The sequence below is a fragment of the Colobus angolensis genome, unplaced genomic scaffold (assembly GCF_000951035.1).
Source record: "Colobus angolensis palliatus isolate OR3802 unplaced genomic scaffold, Cang.pa_1.0 Scaffold337, whole genome shotgun sequence".
Classification (NCBI taxonomy): domain Eukaryota; kingdom Metazoa; phylum Chordata; class Mammalia; order Primates; family Cercopithecidae; genus Colobus; species Colobus angolensis.
The window spans coordinates 2,229,713-2,256,041 of NW_012116677.1; positions in this window are offsets into that span (position 1 = coordinate 2,229,713).

Below are 26,329 nucleotides of genomic sequence, written 5' to 3' on the forward strand. Positions count from 1 at the left end.
CCTGACAGATTTCATTATAGTGCCATAGCAAATATTACTGAAATAGCTACCTTGCAAAAGAAGTAAAAAGCTTATCTCAGGGAAAGAGTTTGCTTCATTTTTTAAACTCATAAGTTTAAATAGGCTTGATAAATAGCTCAGAAAAATAATTCATGTATCTTGAATTTTTAAGTGCTCAATTAAGACATCAAATGTAATTATTGGTTTACAGAATTCTATTCATTAACAGAACTGTATAGCAAATATATTGTTTAAGACAAACAACTCAGCCAGGCCTCTGGCCTCTGGTTGAACTGTGGCTCCTGAAACAAGGTAATGATCATTTATACTCCAAAAACATTCCTTTTCTATTTATTTTCTATTCCAAAGACTTCTCCCAACCCTCTCACAAAGGCCCATGTGACTAACAATGACATTTTAAAGCTTCCTTATGAGTTGGTCCCTCCTCTCCTACTAGTCATTTTAGAGAATCCACATTATTGCATACCATTTTTAAAAAGATACAATTTATCTTGAAAAATCCTCACTTTAATCTTTATTTTACCCATTTCTTTATTCAGTTAGTATTTATTGAGTTACTGTTTCATGCCATAATGCTGTGCTGCATTCTGAGATGAGAACAGAGTACCCACCTTCGTGAAATTTCACAGTTGATTAGGAACACAGACTTGCCGACATGCTATAAGAAAATAGGGGTTCTGATGGAAGGGCACATTCTAAAGCAATTGGCCTGCAGGTGAAGGAGATTGTGTATGAAATAAAATGATGCTGTCACTGTGTAATTTGATAGTTATTTAAAAACTGCTCTCTAATGGCATGGTTTGGTGAGGCTACTTAAGCATCAGTGGCACTATACTGGAACTAGGCAACTCCCTGACTCCAGACTCGCATCAATTTGGAGTCACTCTAACATACAAAATCATCAGGTTTTGAAAATGTTGGATCTTTGTAGCCTCACGACTAATTTATAATTCCATGAATTAAAATATAAGGCTCACCTGCTAAGGGTTGTTGTCTTTTCTACTTCTCCAAGTCATAAACCTGAAGTGCATAGAAATTTAAAAGTTGAAGAGCTAATGAAGATAACATGCACGTCATGAAAACCAAAATACTTTCTTCTCTTAACTTTAGAAAAGAAAAAAATCTGCAGAAGCATGAAGAAAATAGTGTAATGAACCCCAGTATACCCATCATCTAGATTTACCAAACTTGACATTTTGCCATATTTACTCTTTATATATGTGTGTCAGTATATAAATATACTTACATATACACACATGTACTTTCACTAACCATTTGAAAGTACAAACACTACAGAAGTTTATTATTATCAACCTTTATCTCCAAATACTTTAGCAGACATCTGAGGATGCCATTCCTCTACATATCCACTAATGCCATTATACACCTAAGAAAATTCTCAATAATGCAATAACATCTAATAAACAGTTCATATTCCAATTTTCCCTACTGCCACACAGATGTCCTTTATGTGACATATAATAAAAGACATACAAAAACCATGTGTTTTTTCATCCAGAATCCTCTCATTTATTTTAGACAGGGTATCATCCTGTCACCCAGGCTGGAATGCAGTGGCTTGATCTTGGCTTGCTGCAGCCTCCACCTCCCTGGCTCAGGTGATCCTCCCACCTCAGTCTCCCAGACAGCTGGGACTACAGGCACTTGCCACCACGTGGGGCTAATTTTTGTATTTTTTTGTAGAGACGGAGTTTCACCATATTGCCCAAACTGGTCTCAAACTCCTGGGCTCAAGTGGCCCGCCTTGGCCTCCCAAAGTGCTGGGGTTACAGGCCTCAACCACCAGACTCAGCTCCATTTAATGTTTATACATTGCATTTGGCTGCTTAATTTTTCAATTTAGAATTGTCTTTTCATGTCTTTGGCTTTTTAGAAGAATCCAAGGTAATTGCCCTGTAGAATGTTCCTTACTGTGGAATTTTCTAATTGTTTCCTCACAATTGTATTCAGGTAAACATTTTTGGCAACAACACTAATCTGGTAATGTACAGTTTCTGTGACACCACATCAGGAGGCACATAAAGTTCGGTGGTTCTGCTGATGATACTAAGCACCAGGCCTCTCTATTATAAGGAAATTTTTTTTTTTTTTTTTTTTTTTGAGACGGAATCTCGCACTGTCGCCCAGGCTGCAGTGCAGTGGTGTGATCTCCGCTCACTGCAACCTCCGCCTCCCGGGGTTCAAGTGATTCTCCTGCCTCAGCCTCCCGAGTAGCTGGGACTACAGGCACCCACCATCATGCCCTGCTTATTTTTTGTATTTTTAGTAGAGACAAGAGTTTCACCATATTGGCCAGGCTGATCTTGAACTCCTGATCTCGTGATCCACCTTCCTCAGCCTCCCAGAGTGCTGGGATTAAAACAGGTGTGAGCCACTGTGCCTGGCCAGATAAATGTTTAAAGAGTTCTTAACAGCTCTAGAAATGTCCAGTGGTTATTTTGTTGATTGTTTGTTTGTTTGTTTGTTTGTTTGTTTTGAGACGGAGTCTCGCTCTGTCGCCCGGGCTGGAGTGCAGTGGCCTGACCTCAGCTCACTGCAAGCTCCGCCTCCCAGGTTCACGCGATTCTCCTGCCTCAGCCTCCCGGGTAGCTGGGACTACAGGCGCCCACCACCTTGCCCGGCTAGTTTTTTATATTTTTTAGTAGAGACGGGGTTTCACCGTGTTAACCAGGATTGTTTGTTTGTTTTAACCTGAATCAGAGCTCTTATCACCACCAGCTTGCCTGTTCATTTACAAAAGTTCTGCAACTTTCTTTTAACCTAGAAAAGTAGCATGGCTGAACTGGAGAAGAAGTATATTAAACTTGGTTCAAGTTTCATCAGCCTTAAGTCTCTGAAACGCCTTTATGTTACTGCAAACTATTTAGTCAAGAGTCATCTCTCGGCCGGGCGCGGTGGCTTGCACCTGTAATCCCAGCTACTCGGGAGGCCGAGGCAGGAGAATCGCTTGAACCCTGGAGGCAGAGGTAGCAGTGAGCCAAGATTGCGCCATTGCACTCCAGCCTGGGCGAAGAGAGCGAAATGCCATGTCAAAAAAGAAAAAAAAAGTCATCTCTCTGAAGAGTTCTATTTCTCTCGTTTTTAAGTTATGTAGTTCTTTGTGACTTCCAATATTAATTTAACTCACACACCACTAAAATGGAAGGTAAACACTGCCTTTTCCATTACCAAAATATCCTTTTTGGATTGGGAAACTTGGCAAAGAGGCAGATATGCAGCAATACTTTATCTTTTTAGTGAGACTCGAATTTGGGCTGAGCTTAGGAACATGCTAGACTTGAGAGCATTGCCTTTGAGTGTGGTTAAGGATAAGAAGCAGTACATATCAGCTGGCAAAATGAGGAGAAAAAAATAATCATTTCCTTAAATGTGAAGAAGCTTTGATCTTGGTATCTTGGTAGGACTGTGACATCTGCTGGAAAAGTAGTTTAAAGTCATCTTTTTACCACTTAATAAACTACATTCTGTCCCAAACATACCTTAACTATACAGAACTTGGTGTCCCGTGAAGTGGTAAAAACCAATTCATCTGGTTGTAGAGCTGAAACTTTTTACACAGCTTCATGCTGTTTGTCTGAAGTGGAGCTTTAGAGCCCTTGGGGGTGAATACCTCAATGTCCTGGAAAGGGTTCTAGCTATTGATCTGAGAGTCTGTTTTTACTTCTGGGCAATTGGACTCCTTGCCTGAGGGACTCCTTATGGTCTGAAGCACTGGGATAAAATTTAAAACTCAGAGTTGTTGACTACATTTTCTCTTGAATTCTTTCTTGCCATAACAAGTGGAAAGTCCCTGATTGGCCAATGATGTTTAACAAGCAAGAAGGTTTTGCTCTTTGTTCCAGCAAATGCCTGTATCCAACTCATCTGGGCCTGTTGGAATTTATTAAGTGTACTTTGAAGAACTGTCTAATCCAGGAAGGAATATATTGGTATCTGGTGATCTCGCCCTTTCCCCTTCAATGTAAAACATTGATTTTCTTTTTTTTTTCTTTTCAAGCCAAACTGTATCCAGCTTTATTAAAGATACTTTCCATAAACAATCATGGTATTTCAGGCAGGACATGGGCAGACAATTGTTAACAGTATACAACGACTTTCAAACTCCCTTCTTCAGTGGACTACCAAAAATCAGAAAGCTACTGTAAAACCCAATGAAGTCTTCATCTGATGCTCTGAACAGGGAAAGTTTAGAGTGAGGGTTGACATTTCACATTTAGCATGTTTTAACAACTTTTCACAAGCCGACCCTGACTTTCAGGAAGTGAAATGAAAATGGCAGAATTTATCTGAAGATCCACAATCTAGAAATGGAACCAATGCTGTTTTGACAGGTGCCATCTCAGTGGATCATCTCAGTGGAAAGTCCAGATTGCCTGACACACTGGTAACCAATGACTAAGGGTCAGGTCCCAACAGATGTCTGGGCTTAAGGGAGTTAAGTCTATGCTGAAAGATGGAAAGGAAGAAGAGGACATAAAAACAAATTTCTTTTTCCATACCACAAGGCTTTTGTGCCAAGGTGGCCATGTGTGTCAAAGTCAGGGACTCCCTCCTCCTGGGAACCTAGAGGAAGTCTCTCAAAACTGGAAGGGAAAGGTGTTTTCCCCACATCAATCCAGCTTTGAGACATTCTATTAGTGACATATGCCCCTTCCCCCAAAAACAGCAATGAAGTGTTCTGTGTGCTAACAACATAGCTTTAAAAAAAAAAAAATAAAATAAAACAAAATTCTGCATTTTTATAAAACTTGATAAAAAAATAGTATTTCAAACTGTACAGTCACCAGAAGTACACAGTTATAAAAAATGCACACACTTCACTTGGCATCTCCAGCACCTTCAGCTTTCTGTGCCTGGTCTGTTTTGGCATCTCCATTTTCTGCAGGGTTATTCCCCTCCTTGCCAGCATCAGCTTTTCCCTTTTTCCCTTTGGGTACCTTCTCTCCCTTCTTTGAAGGGGCCTTTTTAGGCTTGGGCTCTGGCTCTGGAGGAGCAGGTTTAGCAGACAACCTCGCGGATCTTCTCTGTGGTTCGTCCTTCACTTGGCTTTATCTCCTTTAGCATCCCCTTCAGCCTTTCTCTTGGGTGTGGTGGCGAGGGCGGCGGGACGTAGGTGCTGGACGCGGGATGCAGCGCGTGCGGGCTTTGGTCGATCCGGGGGTCGTTCTCGCCTCTTCTTCACACTGCTCAAAACATTGATTTTCATGCCACTTTAATTTGACAGTAGTTCAAAAATAGGATGCAAGCAACTGCTAGAACAGGGAAGTGTCCAGGGAGGCTTAAAGCATTTCTATCTGCCTGCAACTAGGCACGTGGCTTTAAAGTGGGAAATAGGTCTTTTGGCTAGAATTCTGCTTGTTGGGATTTTTTTTTTTTTTTTCAGATGGAGCCTTGCTTTGTCGCCCAGGCTGGAGTGCAGTGGTGCGATCTCGGCTCACTGCAAGCTCCACCTCCCGGGTTCACACCATTCTCCTGCCTCAGCCTCCCAAGTAGCTGGGACTACAGGCGCCCACCGCCATGCCCGGCTAATTTTTTTTGTTTTTTTTTAGTAGAGATGGGGTTTCACTGTGTTAGCCAGGATGATCTTGATCTCCTGACCTCATGATCCGCCTGCCTCGGCCTCCCAAAGTGCTGGGATTACAGGCATGAGCCACCACTCCCAGCCTGGGGATTTTTATTGTAAGGGTTACAGCAGAAAAGTCTGGATATGAGACTGAGCAGACCTGCAAGTGAGCTTTCAGTTTCTCTCAATTGCTTTAACCTGAAATGAGATCAGCGTCTCATTTCAAAAGGGGCAGGTCATTTCCACAGTGCTTTCTAGGGCAGCCCCAAAGTGACTTTTTCTTTTTGTAATGAACACTGCAATTTGAGCAAGAGTCTAGAAGAGCAAAACTTTTTGATTGATGGAAAGTTGTAGCCCATAAAAGTGCTCACTGAGCTCAGAAATGTATTGACAGCCAGGGGAGGAAAGTCTACTGACAGATCTAGACGTAATCACAAATTAATGAAGTGCTCTATTTAGGTAAGGGAGGCAGTTTGATTATTTCTTTTTTGAATTGAAAGGCACATGGCCTGTACTATCTCTGGCAGTGAAATCAATACCATGAAATGGCCTTTTCCTTTCAGCCTTGTCTGTTCTTAAAGGACGATGCATTGAGGAATGCTGAGCCAGGTGAGGAAATTCATCGTTTTAACCAACTAAAGGCCACTCACAATTTGGAAGTATGGAAACCCAATTACTGAAATAATAAATTAGGGACTTGGCTATTTTAGAAAGCTCTTCTTTCAAAAGGTTCTTTGTTATAGTTACCATTTGGACTAAAGGAACAAGGTAGACTTTTAGTTAACCTTTTTTTTTTTCTAGTAATAAAATTGCAGAGCAGGAATGGAATCAGGGAGATGATCTATTCTTAAACTAGTCATTTCATAGATGAGGAAATGGACCAGAAAGCACCTCCTTCAATGTACTTTATTTATTTTATTATTTTATTTTTCCAAGATGGAGTTTTTGCTCTGTCGCCTAGGCTGGAGTGCAATGGCACAGTCTCAGCTCACTGCAACCTCCACCTCCCGAGTTCAAGCGATTCTCCTGCTTCAGCCCCTGAAGTAGGTGGGATTACAGGCATGCACCATCAAGCCTGGCTAATTTTGTATTTTTAATAGAGACAGGGTTTTGCAGTGTTGGCCAGGCTGGTCTCAAACTCCTGACCTCGAGTGATCTGCCAGCCTTGGCCTCCTAAAGTGCTGGGATTACAGGCCTGAGCCACTGTGGCTGGCCGCTTTATTTATTATTAATATTATTATTATTATTACTGAGACAAAGTCTTACTCTGTCTCCCAGGCTGGAGTTCAGTGGTGCGATCTCAGCTCACTGTAACCTCCGCCACCCAGGTTCAAGGGATTCTCCTGCCTCAGCCTCCCGAGTAGATGGGACTACAGGTGTGCACCAACAGGTCCGGCTAATTTTTTGTATTTTTAGTAGAGATGGGGTTTCACCATGTTGATCATGCTGGCTAGTTCATTTGGCTAGTTTGGGAGTTCCGCCTGCCTCAGCCTCTCAAAGTGCTGGGATTACAGGCCACCGCACCCAGCCTACTTCAAGATACTTTAAATTATACTTCCTTTTAATAAATGTTAATGGTTCCCTAAATTTACAATACACATTTTAATCTACATCTGTCTTCAAATAACACTTCATGTGTAGTGCAGATACCTTATAATAGAGTAATCCCGATTCCTCTCTCCCACCCCTAAGAAGCCGCTCTCATTTCACTTATTCACGGGTTATAATCATCCAGTACATTATTCCTGTTATTAAGCAGTTATCCTTCAGTTCAAGTAAGAATTTTCAAAATGAAAGATTTGGTTTTGTCTTTATTCTCTGACAGTCGTCCTTTATAGAGATCCAAGTCTGACCTATATCATTTTCCTTCTAATATTTTTTGCATGGCAGGTCTGATGGCAATGAATTCCCTGTCTTTGTCTGAGAACGTCCTTTTCCTTAACTTTTGAAGGGTACTTTTAGTAGATATAAGATTCTAGATTTTTCTTCTTTCGGACCTTTATTTCACTTCACACATTTCTTGCTTGCATGGTTTCTGATGAGAAGTCCACCATAATTCTTATCCGTGTTCTTCTATAGGCTAAAAAAAAAAAAAAAATTTAAAAATCTGCCTCTGCCTTCTTTCTCTCTCTTAATTTTTGGTTTCCTACAGCAGGGGTCCCCAACCCCCAGGCTGCAGACCTGTACCGGTCAGCGGCCCATTAGGAACCAGGCCATATAGCAGAAGGTAAACAGCAATCATTACTGCCTGAGTTCCGCCTCCTGTCAGATCAGCAGCAGCATTAGATTTTCACAGGGGCTTGAACCCTATTGTGAAGTGTGCATGTGAGGGATCTAGGCTGTATGCTCCTTATGAGAATCTAACTGATTATTTGAGGTAGAACAGTTTCATCCCAAAACCATCTCCCCGCCACCATGGAAATACTGTTTTCCATGAAACTGGTCCCTCGTGCCGAAAACGTTAGGGACTGCAATTCTACAGTAAAAATCTGATATGCCTAGGTGTAGTTTGTTTGTTTGTTTGTTTTAGTTTGTTTCTGTTACACTGTTTTTTGGTTTCTAGCATTAGATTCTTTACCAGAATTTCCATCTCTCTGCTTACATTACCCATCTGTTTCTTGCATGTTGCCTACTTTTCCTATTTGAGCCCTTAACAATGATTTTTGAATTCCCTGTTGCTTGCTTGATCTGTGTTCTTTTTTTTTTTTTGAGACAGAGTCTCGCCCTGTTGCCCAGGCTGGAGTGCAGTGGCCTGATCTCAGCTCACTGTAACCTCTGCCTCGCGGGTTCAAGAGTTTCCCCTACCTCAGCCTCCCAAGCAGCTGGGATTACAGGCACCCGCCACCACGCCTGGCTAATTTTTGCATTTTTAGTAGAGACGGGGTTTCACCATGTTGGCCAGGCTGGTCTCAAACTCCTGACCTCGTGATCCTCCCACTTTGGCCTCCCAAAGTGTTAGGATTACAGGCACGAGCCACCGTGCCCAGCCCTTGATCTGTGTTCTTATTTGCTTTTTAGCATGCCTTGTCATTTTTGTTGAAAGTTGGACATGTATTGGGTAATAGGCACTGAGATAAATAGGCATCTAGTATGAGGATTCATGTTCATTTGGCTAGGAGGTGGGCTTTGTTTAGCTCTATTGGTGTGGTGGTAAGGCACGAGGGAGAGAAGTGTTCTCAATCTTACAATTAAATCTTAAGTCTCTTAGTGGGCCTGAGTCTCTGGCCTGGGACCTTCACTTGTGCTTCTTTTTGGAAAGCTTTCCTGTCCCCCTCAGGTGAGACAGGAAGAGGAGAAATGGCTAGAGTGAGAGGAGTACTTTTCCCCATGGTTCTAGGACAAGCCTAAAGCCTGGTTAAGTCTTTCCCCCGAGGAGTTTATTTTCTTTTATCATTTTTATTTCATTATGAAGAAAGCTCTGGACATATTTCATAAGAATTGCTCTTCCCCTCCTGCAAGAACTATGCCGGCATCTTTCTCTGATCTTCACAATGAGAAACTGGTGAGATTCCTAGAGGTAATGTTCACAAAACCAAGAGGCTTTCCCCAAGTCTGTGTTCCCGGAAGTGAGCCTACCAGTTTAGAGATCCAGCACTTCTGCTCCAGGTAAGTTGATCTCAGCTTTGTCTCTGGATTTTTTGGAGACAGTTTGCAAACCCTGGAGACAGTTTGCCCTACAAATCAGTTCTCCCATGAGTCCGAGTCATTGGTTTGCAGTTTGTCTAGCTTTTTCTTGTAAAAACAGGAGTGACAACTTCCAAGCTTTTTATATGTTCAAACTCAAACAGGAAGTCCAACCTCTCCATGTGGCCTTCCATTATATAAATAACCTAACCTGAGCATCAGTAGAGGGAAAATTCCTCCAAAGACTTTCTGTTTCTGAAATAATTTACAAAGAGCAGTTGAAAAACATAAGCACAAAAAACTTTCTGAGCAAATTACATGGTCAATTGCTTTTTAATAACATTTTTTTCTCATTATAAAAGCAACACAATGCTGATGGTAAACAGTTGAAAATACAATGAGGTATGTTGAAGGAAATGTAAATTGCCTGCAATCTTACGAAGAGATAACCAGTTATCATTTTGCCATATTTTATTTTTCTTGACTATGTATAGCTAGAAACACATACCTTTAAAATTGGAACCATTACTAGTGTCCTTTTATTAGCGTGTTGTCTTTTTCTTACCTGAATGTAATATTTAACCATTTTCCCATGTCAGTTAAATATTCTTTAGAAATATGTTTGTAGCATCTGCATAAAAATGTGTTATAAGTGTGTGTCATTATTTAACTATTATCTGTTTGACAATAATACCACAACGACCATACTTGTGCATCAATTCTTGTGTACCGCTCTTAAATTTTTCTTAAAACTACTGGAAACAATTGCTAGGTAAAGAGTTATCAATATTAAGAAGATATTAATATTCCAGGGCTTTTGATATAGGCCAACTGTGTTTGGGGTGGTAAAGGTCTTCTTGAGAGAGGTGCCCTAAGAGGTGTTTTTTTATTTTTGAGATGAAGTCTCACTATGTCGCCCAGGCTGGAGTGCAGTGGCACGATCTCGGCTCACTGCAACCTCCGCCTCCCGAGTTCATGCCATTCTCCTGTCTCAGCCTCCTAAGTAGCTGGGACTACAGGCACCTGCCAACACCACGCCCGGCTAATTTTTGTTTCTTTTTTTCTTTTCTTTTTCGTATTTTTAGTAGAGACGGGGTTTCACTGTGTTAGCCAGGATGGTCTCAATCTCCTGACCTCGTGATCTGCCCGCCTTGGCCTTCCAAAGTGCTGGGATTACAGGCGTGAGCCACCGTGCCCGGCCTCCTAAGAGGTGCTTTAAGAGTCCGGCATCACATAGGACTCATCTTCCTCTCACCTGCGTTTGACACCAGTGGGATGCTTCTCTGACCACACCTTTTGTTGAGCACAGCATATTTTGTGACATTTGAGTATCATATTATGAGAAATAGTACAGAGGAAATAATAATTATAAAGAGCAGGTGAGCTTTATAATCAGCAACCTGGGTGCTGTGGTCAGAATGTTTGTATCCCCCTTAAAACTCATATATTGAAATCCTTATTTCCAAGGTGATGAGGGTGGGAGGTGATTAGGTCATGGGGGTGGAGCCCTCATGAATGGGATTAGTGTCATTCTAAAAGAGGCCTTAGGGAGACCCCCCCCCCACCATGTGAGAACACAACAAGAAGGGGCCATCTGTGAGGATGTGAGCCCTCACCAGACACGGTTGAACCTGCAGGTGCCTTGACCTTGGACTTCCCAGCCTCCAGAACTTTGAGACGTAAATTTCTGTTGTTTTTTCATAAAAGTCATCCAGTTTATGGTATTTTGTTATATAGTAGCCTGAAAAGACTAAGATACTGGGGTGAGTCTTTAATTATCTACAACTTATGTAACTTAATTTTCTTGAGTTGCTTCAATCTTCTCATTTGTGAAATGAGGATAATAGCTTTCTTTCCAGGGGCAGTTGTGAAAATTAAGTCATTCATTCAACTTTCATTGAATAAATGTTATTGAGTGCTTACATTTAACAGACATTATGCTTAGTGCTGAGGATACAATGATAAACAAAAGCAGAGAAGACTATTTTGTTTTGAGCTTTCTGTCCACCACAGGTGACATCCATCAAATAAGCCTGCAAATAAGTGTAAAAGTGGAATGGTGACCTGGAGCACTAGGAGCACCTGCTAGGCAGATCTGACCTTAGGGAGTTAGAGAAGGGTAGGCAGCTCTGTGGAGGTGATGATGGGGTGGGGACATGCGAAGGATGAGGAGGTGACTGGGTATGGGGCTAAGACTCTGAGTCTTCTAGTCAGAGGGAACAACATACAGAAAGGACTCTAAGAACCACGGAAAGAAGAGAAAGTATGCAAAGGCAACAAAAATGGATTTGCAATTTAAAGCCAGAATCTTGACTGCAACAGGTGGGGATGGTGGTGTGGGAGGAGATGGGGAATGACCACAGGCTGGTCAGTTTGGAAGCTATTATAAATCCAGGTGGTAATGGTCAGAATGGAAATCAATGAATTTAATAAGTAATCTCAGTAGGAATTGATGAAGTTAGTGAGACAAATCTCTGGTTTGTGGCCTTGCCCAGCAGCATCTTGGCTCAGCACAGCCACAGAGGTTATGTTTGGCAGATAATGCTACCAAAAGCCAGAAGACGTGATGGGGCACAATCAGGGACAATGGATTCTAAGCTGGATACAAAGGAAGTACAGGTTGGGGAAAGCAACACTGGGGAGAATAGAGGGTTCAAACATCCTAATGAGGTTAGAACATTGGTAGTAGGAGTAGTAGCTAAGCAGCCTGGAAGGACTGGCAGGCAATGGTAGTGGGAAATGGAGATAACTGAGATTACTGCTTCAGAAGATGGAATGGTTTGGGTGATAACAAGGTTCAGGGTGTGATGGTGGAAGAGATTTCTACTTGATGTTAACCATCCCTCTCCTCCTAGCCTCTGCAGGAGGTCACTGCTCAAAGGAAAAAGGTTTTTGTTGTACAAGTGGGAGGCATAATAGTCTAGCACAGTGCCTGGCTCAGAGCAGGTGCTCTAAGTGTGAGAGATTCCTTGAGGTAGCATTGGACTGCTGCTGCCAGTGCTAAGCTGTCTCCTGGGCCTATACTCTGTACAGTCATTTTAGAACTGCTTCCTGAAACCAGAGCTCTTTAGGGGCTAGGATGTGTCTATTTTGCTGAACTCAACTTTATACTGAATAGTATATGGCAAAGTTCCTGTGATGTGGTTTAAATAACATCTTGTAGTCAAAAACCATTCATTCCCTGAGACTGTATCCCCAGTGTTTAAGCCACATTCTGATCATTATTTGACCTGTATTCATTTACTTCTCCAGGAATACGTCCATTCTGTAAGATGAGAAATGTAGATTGTAACAACAGCTGGAAGGATGTTGTATTGGTTTGCTAAGGCTGCCATAACAAAGCACCACAAACGGTGTGGCTTAGAACAACAGATATTAATGATCTTGTAATTCTGCAGGTTAAGTCCAAAGTTGAGGTATCATAAAGCTTGGTTCTTTCTGAAACTCGTAAGAGAGAATCCTTCGTTGCCTCTTCTACTTTCTGGTGTTTGCCAGTACTCTTTGGTGTTCCTCGGCTTCTAGATGCATCATTCCAGTCTCTGCCTCTGTTGTTACATGGTCATCTTCCCGCTCTGTTCTTCTCTCCTCTTTTCTTTTTTCTTTTTCTTTCTTTTTTTTTTTTTTTTTTGAGACAGTCTTGGTCTGTCACCCAGGCTGGAGTGCAGTGGAGTGATCCAAGCTCACTGCAACCTCTGCCTCCTGGGTTCAAGAGATTCTCCTGCCTCAGCCTCCCAAGTAGCTGGGATTACAGGAATGTACCACCACGCCCAGCTAATTTTTGTTTTTTTAGTAGAGACAGGGTTTCACCATGTTGGCCAGGCTGGTCTCGAACTCCTAATCTCGAGTGATCCACCTGCCTTGGCCTCCCAAAGTACTGGGATTACAGGCGTAAGTCAGCACGCCTGGTCCTTCTCTCCTCTTATAAGGACACCAGTCATATTTGATTCAGGGCCTACCCTACTCCAGTATGACCTCATTTGAACTAATTACATCTGCAAGGACCTGATTTCCAAATGAGGTCATATTCTGAGGTAGTAGGAAATAGAACTTCAACTATCTTTTTTTGTCTTTTTTTTTTAAGGGGTGGGGAGATAGAGACACAATTCAACCCATAACAGATGGGCTTAAAAGAACCCAACTAAATATTTCTCTGTTCACATTTTCCTGGTGGTAATATGTCCGGTAACTGGGAGCCCCACTGCTGTAGGTTGGAATTGCTGATCTAAATAAAACCTAGTTCTGAATCCCCTAGGAAGTGAGGTGAGTTTTACCTCGGTTTAGGGGCTAAGTCTCTTAGGAACACCTGGCTACTGTGGTGGACTTTGAGGGATTGGATGAGGACAGCACCTCAATCATTATCAAGCTTCCTGCAAGGGACTCGTATGTTCAAGATTCAGTTACTAATCTTGCTTCAGTGCAGTTGCTCAAAAGTATAAACAATTTATTGTGAAATCTTGAAGATGTGCTTTGGTTTCCATCTTATTTTTTAGTTACATTAAATAATGACCAAGAACCACGATTAGATGTTCATGCATTATAACAAGGCGTTGCAGTTGCACAGGAGAACTGGATTTTGCTGAGCCTAAGGAGAATGCAAAACACATTGCAATAAACAAAATCCACTCCAGCATCATTCCGTTCAATTAAAAATGATAATGGCATTCAGGCTGCGTACAGCAGCACTAAACTTTAACACCATTCACGATTTGGCCTCCAGACTACAACAACATCCAATGTAGGTACTGTTTTGAGTTGTATGCTAGGAGCATGGCCTTTGGAATCAGACAGATTTGAATTTGCTTTCAGGCTCTAAATCCTGTTTTTTCCCACTGTGGAAAGCAGAATAATGTTCCCCCAAAGATGTCTATTCCCTAATCCTCATCACCTGTGAATATGTTCATTTATATAGCAAAAAGGACTTGGCAGATTTGATTCAGGTACAGACTCTAGAGAGAAGAAGACTATCTTGCATTATCCAGGTGGGCCCAATCTAATTACTTGATCCTTAAAAGCAGAGAACCTGACCCAGCTGTGGTTAGAGAGAGAAGTGATGAAGGAAAAAGTGTCAGAGAGATGTGGTGTTGCTGGCATTGAAGATGGATAAAGGGACCATGAACCAAGAAATGCAGGTGGCCGCTAGAAGCTGGAAAGGTAGGAAAGCAGATTCTCTCCTAGAGCTCCCAGAAGACACGCAGCCTTGCCAATGCCTTGAGTTTAGAACTTCTTGTCTGCAAAAACATAAGGTCATAAAGTTGTCTCATTTTAAGTCACTAAGTTTGTGGTCCTTTGTTAAAGCCACAATAGACAACCAATACGCTTTCTAGCTGTATGACTTTCTGAGTCTTGACTTCCTCAACCTTAAAAATGGTAATTGTCTTATGGAGTGTATATGTGTGGATGAACTGAGATTGTGTACGTAAAGTCCATTGTTAATCATTTCATGTATTAGTATTGGAAGTCCAGTCCTAAAGAGTCTGATTATTTTCCCTGACCTCCAGTGTGGGCCCGGCTGCCAGCTGGTGAGTGACTGCATCTGGGTGTGTTGTCCAGGCCTTGCTGTTGGTGGGGTGTGTGCACCAGCAGCAGCTGCCTCGCCTTGCGAGCTCATTAGGATTGGGATTGCCGAATCTCAGGCACTCACCTCAGACTGACTGACTCAGAATCTGGATTTTTAGACAAGATCCCCAGGTGATTCCCAGGCGTTTTAGAGTGTGAGACACACTGGACTAGTAGTTTTCCGACATCACATATGCTAGCAGAACAGACGCCTGGGCCCAGAATTTATGGATGTGGGCCTTCAACGTGTGTATTTTTAATATGCTTTCTGGTTATTTCTAATGCACAGAGTGTGGCTAACCATCCAAATAAATGCTTAGAAATGTACTTTAATATATGAGATTCAAATGAGAATTGCAAAATTTTAAATTAATATTTTTTCTCTAAGGAAAACAGCTGTGCTACATAAGTGTGTATTACTGAGTACTATATTTTAAAAAGATACAGAAAGGAATAAACATCAAAGAACAGCAGAGACACGTTCTTGCTAGTTCTTAACTGTTATGATTCCAGTTCTGGCTTTATCATATCATAGACTCTTCTTTCAGAAGACTCATCCCGTGTGCTTAATGCAGAAGCAATTAGACAAACCTGTGGAATTTTGGCATTAAAAGCTTTCAGCTGTTTTTAAGACGAGACCTTGTTAACTGCTGATTACAATGATCAGAAGACAAAGTTCTCTCTGTTCTAGGAGTACCTGTGTCCCTTCCTCCACAGACAGCAGTTTATGTGAGTTGAGCAGCTTTCATTGAGGCAGCTCAGCCATGCTTCCAGGGGGCCGAGATCCAGAGCACAGTTACATTCCACGAACCAAAACTAGAGTGATTTCTCTCCAGAACGCCCAGGCCAGAAGATGAGAGATGAGAGCTCCAGGCTGGACAGAGGGCTCGAATTCAGCCTCTCACCCTAGAGCTCCGACAGAGGGTAAGGGCTAGGGACAGCAGCTAAAATTGAGAAGAAAGGGCTGAGTGCCCACAAGGACAGAAGGGCAGCAGATGAGGAAGGCAGTGTGGTGTTCCTGCACAGTTGCCACGGACAGCTGTGAGGCGCTTGTGGCTCTTGTTTCTTAGGCAGCAAGGGTGTGGTACAGGTGCATCGGGCTGCCTTTTAGCCGCAATGTGGAGATGAGCCACGTACCCTCATTATTTCCACCATAAAAAGCAGAGACTTAGACCTAGCCAAGAGGAGGCCTAGAGAAAACTTGTCGTTGTAGCCATTGAGGGCTTGGCAGCCCTGCATACTAACTGCAAGGGCTGATATGGAGGAGAACAGGGCCCCGGATGGCCTTGGCTGACCCAACTCTGCTTCCTCTGGCTTCAGTACTTGGAATGTATGGAGGATGCAACATCCTGATAAGGAGGAAGTGGGAAAGAAGCCGACTGTGTCCTCGAGCCTCCCAAAACAGGATGTTCTTCCACACTTCTGCCCAGTGAGCTAAGTGGTGCCAGTAGTGGAAAACCCAAAGCAGAGTACTTTCAGGGTCCCTCAGCTGTGGCGCAATGTGTGGTGGACACGGACGAGACGCCACCTGCCCCACACAGCTGTCCGAATCTTGGGGCACCAGCTTGGCATGGATCCTTAGGCTTCTGATATCCTTGCCACCTATCGGTGAGTAATACAGCTGCTTTGCCTGACATGTGAGAGTGTTCTGTCTCACCAAACTCATACATGTGACAGAGAACCTTTGCACTGTGAGGACCATACTTTACCAGTGTTCAGACCTCTAGAAATAGCCTCTTGAGGTCTCACCAGGCCTGACTTACTGGCCCAGAGCATCAAAGGTTGTGCCTACAGAGGAGCGTCTTCTTTAGGGTCTGGCCATGCAGGTCTGTACACAGTAAACATACCTGATAGCAATAACTTAAGCATACCCTGAGAATGACTTTGCATGGCAGACGCACCTGAATGTGGTCTCAAGTTCCAAGCTGAGGAACCCAGAGTAGCCAACCTGGAGATTCATTCCATGTCAATGAGGAACATCTGAGCCCTCGCCCTGTCCCGTAACATACGGCCATACAGGAGCTTGCGGCCTTTTGTTTTAGGTTGAAAGAAGGTTGCCAGGTGGAGGTGCTTAGGGAGAGGGTGTTAAGTGCGATAGAAACTGCATGCTTTTTGTAAGTGGTTGTGGTTCTTCTGTCCAGCCAGGAACCACTGGACTCTCACTTGTGTGTAAGTCCCCAGTAAAACCTGTCTCATTTGCTGGCTCTAGGTCTCTTCTTTGTTCTCTTGAACCTGGTGTCATCCTCCATTGGAGTCATAGGGGTTCAGCACAACAGTCTGCAAGCAGAAACTGCTGTACTATTCTGGATTCTCCACTTCAGTGAACACACAATTACAATTTCATGTTAGAAAAAAATAAAAAGATATTTTTTTCTACACTTCTTTCACAGTCCTAAAATATGTATATAATATCTCCCGTTTCATTAAGATTGCCTTCTCCCAGAATAAACCACTTAAAATGATATTTAGGTAAACCTCCATGTGGTAGAAAACAGAGATCCCTGATTTTGCCAGAGATTCCAGGGGCCAACTGGAAACTTGATTGAATTTTATTCTCAGCTACTGGCTACTTGTGGCTTACAGCCAGTGCAGTCAAACACTCCTGTGAGTCAGGTTTGTGTGTGTGTGTGTGTGCGCGCATGTGCTTAGAGACAGGCTCTTGTTCTGTCACCCAAACTGGAGTGCAGTGTTATGATCATAACTCACTGTAACCTTGAACTCCTGGGCTCAAGTGATCCTCCCGGGTAGCTGGGACTGCAGGCATACACCACCACCATGCCCAGCTAATTTTAAAACTTTTTTTTTTTTTTGTAGAGACAGGGTCTCACTGCATTGTCCAAGCTGTTCTCAAACTCTTGGCCTCAAGTGATCCTCCCACCTTGGCCTCCCAAAGTGCAGGGATTATAGGCATGACCTACTGAATTAGGCCTGTGACCTGTGATGCAGGTTTTTTAAAAAAATATTTCTCTTACTCTTCTCTTTCCTCCTCTTTGTTCCTCCCCTCCTCTTATTCACCTGTCTTCTGATTCTCCCAGGTTGAGAATCCCAACATGATTCTGACCTGTCAAACTACAACATCAGACTTTCCCAGTGATAGGGACAGTCAGTGTAAGAAAGCCCAGGAGAGAGCGAGCTTTGGGCCAACTCAACTGGATGGTCATGGCCTGATGGTAGTAAGCATTAACCATTCAAGTAACTTCTCTTGGAGTCTACATCTACCTTAGAGCCATGTTTAGAGAAACTGCGTTGGTGGAGTACAGGGTCTGCTTTCCTCTGAAGTGGCACTCCTCATTATAGACTAACATTTGGCATCCTACTACTTTCATTGAAAAACTATATAAAAGTCAGACTCTTAAGTTTGAAAGCCACTCATTAGGTGGTCCCATTTCTCAAAGAATACCCAGGGCCCTTTCTTCTCCGTTCTGCACCTTGAATTGCAACCCAGCAAATAACAATGACAAAAACAATTATAGTGGTAATATTAATTTGATTGTCACAATATCTCTGTGAAATAGATTGTATTAGTCTGTTCTTGTGTTGCTATAACGGAATATCTGAGACGGGAGAATTTATAAGAAGAGGTTTATTTGGCTTATGGTTCTGCAGGCTCTACAAGCATGGCACTGGCATCTGCTTGGCTTCTCAGGGGGCTTTTACTTATGGCGGAAGACAAAGCAAGAGCAGGCATATCACATGGTGGAAGCAGGAGCAAGACAGAGCAAGGTGGGCAGATGCCACATATTTTTAAACATCAGGATGTCACGATAACTCACCATTGTGAGGACGCACCATGGGGATGGCGCTAAACCATCCATGAGAAATTCACCCCATGATCCAATCACCTCCGCCAGGCCCCACTTCGAACATTGGGGATTGCAGTTCACCATGAGATTTAGAGGAAACAATGTCCAAACTAGATCATAGGTAGCTTACTGTCTCGATTTTCTGGATATGAAAATAGGCTTAGAAGGCCAGGTGATCACCCCTGGATCATATACTTGGTCAGCTGGTGGTCTTGGAGTACCAGTCACCATGCTCCTCACCATGTCACCATACCCCCTTGCCATCATTCTGCCATCTCCCTTCCCTGCCTCATACCTGCCAGGCCACCACCCCTCCTTCTTCCCTCTGCCACACTTCTTCCTCTGTCCTTGTCCTACACCCAGCCTTCCATGCATGCACTGCCTGGTCCCATGAGGCCCCTGGGCCCTACTCATATAAAAGTCCCTCTCTTCAGGGATGTGCTTGCTTGTGGGTTGTCTGAAAGCAAAGAATGTCTGCCAGAGCCTATACTGGCTTCATTGGTCTGTAAGCTAAAAACTCCTGGCAAAGGAAGAAGTGCTGCTTCTCCCAGCTGCTGAGGGCCATCCTTGGCAGTGAACGTGTCCATAGTGCGCAGTCCACATGCACACCCGTGGTAATCAGGGCCAGGCTCTGGAAGATGGCCCAACTCCCGCTGCTTAGCCCGCCTCTGCTCACCAAGATGCTCCAGGATCTCTTGCTGTTTAGGCAAAACCCAAAAGGGTACTGTATCAAAACTGTACTTCCTTCAAACAGATCAAGAGTCCAGTTAGGGCAATCCTGCTGCTGCTTTGCAGTTGCCAGATCTGTGTGATTTATGTAGATAACTCTTTGCCTATGGTTGTTGGAAGCAGATGCTCACATATAAAGAAAACCCTGTTGAGCAGTGGCTGCACTTGTCAAGGCAGAGCAATGCTCTTTGAAGGGGTCTCAGGGCAGGAAGTTCTGTTCTTTAAGCCAGAGAAACCAGAATGGAGAAAGTAAAAATTGTAAAGCCAAGTTTCCGAAAAGCAATGTAAGTCAGATGGTGTCTTCTGAGATCGCCAAGCCCTCTGTCCTGCTAAGGCGGCCATAGATGTCATCCCTTTTGTATTTGCAGGTATAGCCTGCAAAGAAGATGTAATAGAAGGTGAAGAACTTATTGGTTGAATCATTTGAACCCACTGCAGACACAGTAGCAGCCCTGACCTCCAGAGACTAGCCTTGTTCAGCAGCTATGGGCAAGCACTTCCCATGTATCAGGAACAGCTCTGAAATGCGTTACATGTATTAACTTATTCACTTTTCCCGGTATCACCTCCCTCTACAGAGAAGAAATTGAGGTGCCAGAGGTTAAGTGATTTGCCCAAGGTCATACAGCATGCACGTGGCAGAGCAGAGTTTTGAAGCCAGGCTTCCAGCTCCAGCGCCATGTTCTTGGCTCCTGAGCTATGCAGGGAAGGATAAATCAGGATTCCAGAGCTCCCTCCTGAGCCATTCTCTGCAGAAGGCAAATGCCCCAGGAGAAAAATGTTATCCAGGCAAGGCATGAGGAAATCTAGAATGATTGGAGCTGGGCTCCAACACCACCTCATAAGGGTGTGGGGCTTTGCACTTTATGGAGCACTTATGTGTGGGGAATCAGTGGAAGAGAAAGCCTATTTCTTGTGGCAGTACTTGAGACAGAGTATGGAGAGTTCTTCTACCTTCATGACCAGCGTCTCAGCCAAGGAAAAAAACTCCCGATTACGAGGTGAGGCACAGTGCACCCTGGCCGGGAGGGGATGGAACCGTGGAGCAGACCAGGGAGGCTGTTCCAGCTGTGGCCTGGCGGGCCTACCAGCCCCTTTCCTGCCACAGCCTCTTCTGGCTTCCTGCAGAGAGCAGAGGTCAGGTGCTGGGAGGGGAATTTGACCCATTCCCACCCCCCTCCAGCCCTCTCCAAGGTCAGGACCTGAAGAGCAGTCTCCTGTGAGGCTCAGAGGATTCTGGGAGCAAGGCTGGCAGCTGCCTTTCAGCTGAGATTGTGTGAAGCAAGAGCAGAACTAGCCAGTTGTGGCAAGTGAACTCTCACCTTCCCCAAGAGGCTGTTGCACAGTGATAGGCAAGGGTGAGGCTTTCTTGAGATTCAGGTCAGATCAGAGGAGGTGGGAGTAGAGTTTAACCAGAGGGAGCACTTAAACTGCACAGAAAAGCCTAACCAACATACCCAAATTTGAACATTTACCCAAGAGGGACTACAGTTTCAAATAGAACCAATTTTTTAAAATGCCACTGTGGCTTGAATTTACTGGATTGGGACAAATTTCATTTTCTGACTGGTAATAGAGACTCCCCTATTAAAGGAAACAGCATACAGTTATAAAAATAAAACAAGCTTCCTGTCTGTGCATAGATGATTTGAGAATGTTGGTTTATATGGTCCACACATGCATGAACACATTTATCTTGACAAAGCCCAGGGAGGAAGGGCTGGAAAGGGGAGAGAATGGCAGCTTCCTGCTTGAAATTTCACAGAGGGTTTCTGCTTGGGATTGCTCCTATAGAGCTCACATTTTCACCAGGGGAGACAATCAGTTAAAAATGTAGACACATAGACACACACACACACACACACGTGATGTTGCTAGGAAGAAAATCTGAGCTGTGTATAGGGATTGAGAAGGTGACGCTGGGGATGCTGTTTGAGAAGGGTGGTCTTAGAAAGCTCTCTCTCAAAGTGATGTTTAAGCAGAGACCTGAGTGGGAATAGAGCTAAATACTGGTTGAAATGGGTGATGGGTGTGGGGCAGGTTATTTGTGTTATGAACTGAATGTTTGTATCTCCCCACAATTCATATGTTGATGTCGTAACCCCCAATATGATGAATTTACAGGTGGGGACTTTGGGAGGCGATTAGGTTCAGATGAGGTCATGAGGGTGGGCCCCTGTGGTGGGATTCATGTCTTTATAAGAAGAGAAAGGGGACATAGCAGAGCTCACCCCGTCTCTCTCCCCAGCTGTGTGAGGACACAGTGAGATGGCAGCCAACCATCTGCAGGCCAGGAAGAGGGCACTTACTGAATCTGCTGGCGCCTGACTTCCCAGGCTCCAGAACTGTGAGAAATACAAGTGTATTGTTGAAGCCACCCAGTGTAGGTATTTTGATGTAGCAGCCTGAGCTGCCTAATGTAGTTTGTTTTTGTCTGGTTTTATCTGTTATGTAGTCTGGCCATGAAGTGACCATCTACACTTGTCCATTTTAGAACTTCCAGAGTTAACCCTCAAGGGGGTGCCCCAGCAGAGTTGAGGTGACATCACTGGTTTCAGGAAGGTACACAGGAGTAGTCACATGAATCAGAGAGGTCATCATGGTAGGAAAGGAAAGGTGTCTGTGATGTTCTCACTCCCTTAGTTCGGATATAGGCAAGCCTAGGGTGACCAACTAATTTATGCTCCAACTTAGGAAATTTTTAATATCTGCACCAGGGAAACATACACAAACCGAGACTTGTGTCATAAACCAGGAATCTGTCAGAGCACATCAGAATGTAGGTGATCCTAGTTTACTTCCTGGTTTGGGTGAGAGATTACGCTAATCCAGCCCTAGTTCCAGATTTGCTTGTGAGTGCCCTGGGGCACAGTTACCATTGCCTCAGGCTTTGGCAGCTGGATGGTGACAAGGCCTAGATTTGGGTTTAGGGGAAGGGAGGGTCCTTCTTAGACCTCATACCTAATGACAAGTAATAGTAATTTTAAAAGTGTCCTTCCATGGTCACGTGTAAGTATACTTCTGTGAGGGGATTTACAGTTCGGGGTGGAAGTGGTTTGGGCAGAATTCTGACATTCCTGCATCCTCATCTCTTACTTCATCCTAACACCACTAAGGCATTTGGAATGCAGCAGTTTAGAATGAAAGCTCTGGCACCAAAGAGCTTGGGTTTCAAATATGGCTCTGTCACCTTCTAGCTGCATGATATTGGGCAATTACTTAACATTCCTGTGCTCCATTGTCTAAATGTATATAACAACAATGCCTTGATAGGGGTACATAAAGACTAAATGAGTTAACACATGGAAAGCACTCAGAATAGTGCCTGATGTATATTACCGTGCTCCATCAATGTTGGCTATTACAATATTATCATTATGTTTATTTAGAGACAGGGTCTCACTCTGTCACCCAGGCTGGAGTACAGTGGGATGATCTCAGCTCACTGCAGCCTTGACCTCCTGGGTTCAAGTGATCCTCCCACTTCCAACTCCTGAGGGGACTACGGGCGCATGCCACCATGCCTGGCTAATTTTTGTATATTTTTGTAGAGACGGGGGTTTCAGTATGTTGCCCAGGCTGGTCCCAAACTTATTATGTTTTAATAGCTGCTTCCTAAGACATTATTATCCCACTTTATGGATATGGAAACTGGGTTCAAAAGTGGGTTGTTGCATCCAGAGAAAATGGAAAAGCTTTGAACCAGGCCTAGGAATAAGGGCAAGGTTGATGATGAAAAGGAGATGGAGAAGTCTAGGCAGGGAGGAGCCATGTGTGGAATCAGATGGACACTCAGTGTGGTCAGGGGACTGCAGTAGGACCAACTCTAGTGGCAAAGACAGTTTCAGCTGGGGAAAGTGGGCAAGAAGAGCTGGCCATGGAGACGATTATGAGACAGAAACCGTACATAGGGTCTCCTACAGCTGGCTTTTCCTCCTGGCTACCTGAGGTGTCTCTGCTTCCAGGAGAAGATGGGTATTTTCCCAGCAAGTCTGGGCTAAGAGCTGATTGGGTGTTTGGGAGTCAGCACCATCTTGCCCTCTGATGAGTCCTGGCCTTTGTGTTAAGGTGTGTTGGGCAAGTGCAGTGAAGCAGAGTGTGCCTCCCAGGGCATGGGTCACCCCACCTCTCTGGCAGAGATAGTTTATTTCAGTTTCAGCTTCCACCTGTCTGTTAGTTGTGACTCTTTCAGTTGTGAGGTTGGAATCCAATTTATACTGGTTTAAGAAAAGCAGGAATTGATTGGCTCACTTAATTGATATACTTGGGCTATATTGGCTTCAGGTACAGTCTGATCCAAGGGCTTAGACAGTGTCGCAGGACCCAGTTTGTCTGTTTCTTGGCCGTGTCTTATATGGTGTTGGCTTCCTGGGCAGCTCCAGGTATGTGTCATCTGACTTATGGAAGTTCCAGCAAGAAAAGCAAATGCCTTATCACCTGCTGCCCCAACAAAAGTCTTACTACATCTCATCGATCCTTATTGGGCCACAGATTTGACTCTGGACCAATCACTGTGGCCAAAAGACTGTGGGCCTGGGTCACTTGCTTGCCCCTGGAATTAGCAATAGCATCATAAGCATGTGAGCAGAGAGGAGTGCACTGCCAGGAGAAGGACACGTGGCTGCTGCGTGGCAGATACAACAATAATAAATAAAGCAGCCCCTTTGCAGTGAACCAAAAGAGAGGTAAAAATGAGATCTGTGTGTCTGGAATATAGGTCAAGTAACTTAGTTATCCTGGAGAACATCTCAGCAGTTTTCTTCTTACTTGATCTAGGATTCCTCAGGCTTTGCCATGTGGGCCCTGTGCACACAGCTGTTGGCTTATTATTTATTTTTTTCTTTTCTTTTTTCTTTTTGTGGAGACAGGGTTTCATTTTGTCATCGAGGCTGGAGGGCAGTGGCACAATCTCAGTTCACTGTTTGCCCTCTTTTAACCCTGCCTACTTGTGGCCATCAATATTCCAGCTCCATTTTTCTAAATGAAATGATATGACCTTTGCTCCTCTTTGTTGTTCATTCAACATTGATTTCACCAGTGTCTCCCCCCTATTCTGCCGCTTCCTCGTATGAAAGCTGCTTTCCAGGGACCCAGCACTGTCATCTTATCCAAACTTGATCCTTATTTCAGGACACAACTTAGGATGTCCCCTTCCCTCTCCCTCCCAGACCTGAAAGAGTTACTTGGTAGATAAACTTCTATGATCCCTGGCTGAGCTCTGTGATGTGTGGGACTCATGTCCCTTAATGCTTAAATCCTCTTACATAAGTATTTTGACATTTCTGAGTAGGATGAAAGCTGGTAAAATGTAGGTTTGGTGAATGAATTCTGTGATTAAGGTTGTAGAAATGTAAGTTGGGGCTAGTCAATGGAAGGCTTTCAGTGCCAGGCCAGGGTGTCTGCACTCGTGTCTGCACTTGTGTCCTGCTGATGGTGGGAGCCGTTGAATATTTTGAGTAGAAGAGGGACACCCTTCTCCCATGGCACCTTTCTTTGAGCACATACCAATGGTTAAGCCCCATACACATATCCTTTACATATATGATCTTATTTCATAACCACAATAGTCCTGTGAAAGAAGAATCCTTTTTTTTTCTCTCTCTCTCTCTCTGTCTCTCTTCCCACTCTCCACCACCAGAAACAGGGTCTCACAATGTCTACCAGGCTGGGGTGCAGTGGCACCAATAAAGATCTTATTGCATCTCCTTGATTCTTATTGGACCACAGACCTGACTCTGGAACAATCACTGTGGCCAAAAGACTGTGGGCCTGGGTCACATGCCTGTGACCATGATAGCTCACTGCAGTCTCAAACTCCTGGGCCAAAGCAATCTTCCTGCCTTGGCCTCCTGGATAACTGGAATGACAGACATGTACCACCACACCCAGCTAATTTTTTTTTTTTTTTTAGTTGTAGAGATGAAGTTCTCAGTATGCTGCCCAGGATGGTCTCAGCCTCCTGGACTCAAGTGAGCCTCCTGCCTTGGCCTCCCCAAGTGTTGAAATTAGAGGTGTGAGCCCCTGAACCCAGCTAAGAAGCCCCTTTTAAATGGTAGCTACTCACCTGAAATCACACCTCATTCTTGGCAGGAATCCCTAAGAACACAGAGGACATACAGAAAACCAACCATCCGACCTAACTCCATGCTCTATGGGACAGTGGCAGCCAGTGCGTTGCCATTTCACTCTACAGAATGTTAAGCCCTGAGGGACGGGCTCATCCCTCCCAATCTGTTTGGTAGAGTGGCTGAGGAAGACATGAAATTAAAATAACAGTGAAAAGGAAATGATGCAATTCCCCCTCCCACCGATTGTTTCCCTCTTTGCTTTTTTGCTTTCCCAGAGTGGGAATATCTGACCCCCTGCATTTCATTTCTGTGCTTCCTCCTGGCTGTCAGTTCCATCCCCCTGTCGCTGCTTTTTTTGTTTTTTTCGTGTACTTTGTATCCGGTCTTCACATGCTCGCCTCCTTCCTCTCTATGGCCCTTTTCCCCATGGAATGGCTTCTTGGACTCGTTTGACTGCACCCATTTCCCCATTTGCTTCAGGCACATCGCATCACTTCACTTGTTTGTCTTCCAGTCCTTACTTAGTGCACTTGTTTAGCTGTCTCCCATGTTTAAGTTCTGATGCCCTGTTTACACTGATCTGTTTTCCAGTGCAGTCTTGCTTCCCTGCTGCTTCTCTGGCATAGTCCAATTTTCATTTCCATCAAGGGCAGCCAGCTGTGTACCTGAGCTTCCAGATTTGCTTTTTGTTCTTTTTTATTTTTTATTTTACTTATTTATTTATTTATTTTGAGACTGAGTCTGGCTCTGTTGCTCAGGCTAGAGTGCAGTGGCATGATCTTGGCTCACTGCAACCTCTGCCTCCCAGCTTCAAGCGATTCTCCTGCCTCAGCGTCCAGAGTAGCTGAGATTACAGGCACCCGCCACCACACCCAGCTAATTTTTTGTATTTTTAGTACAGATGGGGTTTCACCATGTTGGCCAGGCTGGTCTCAAACTCCTGA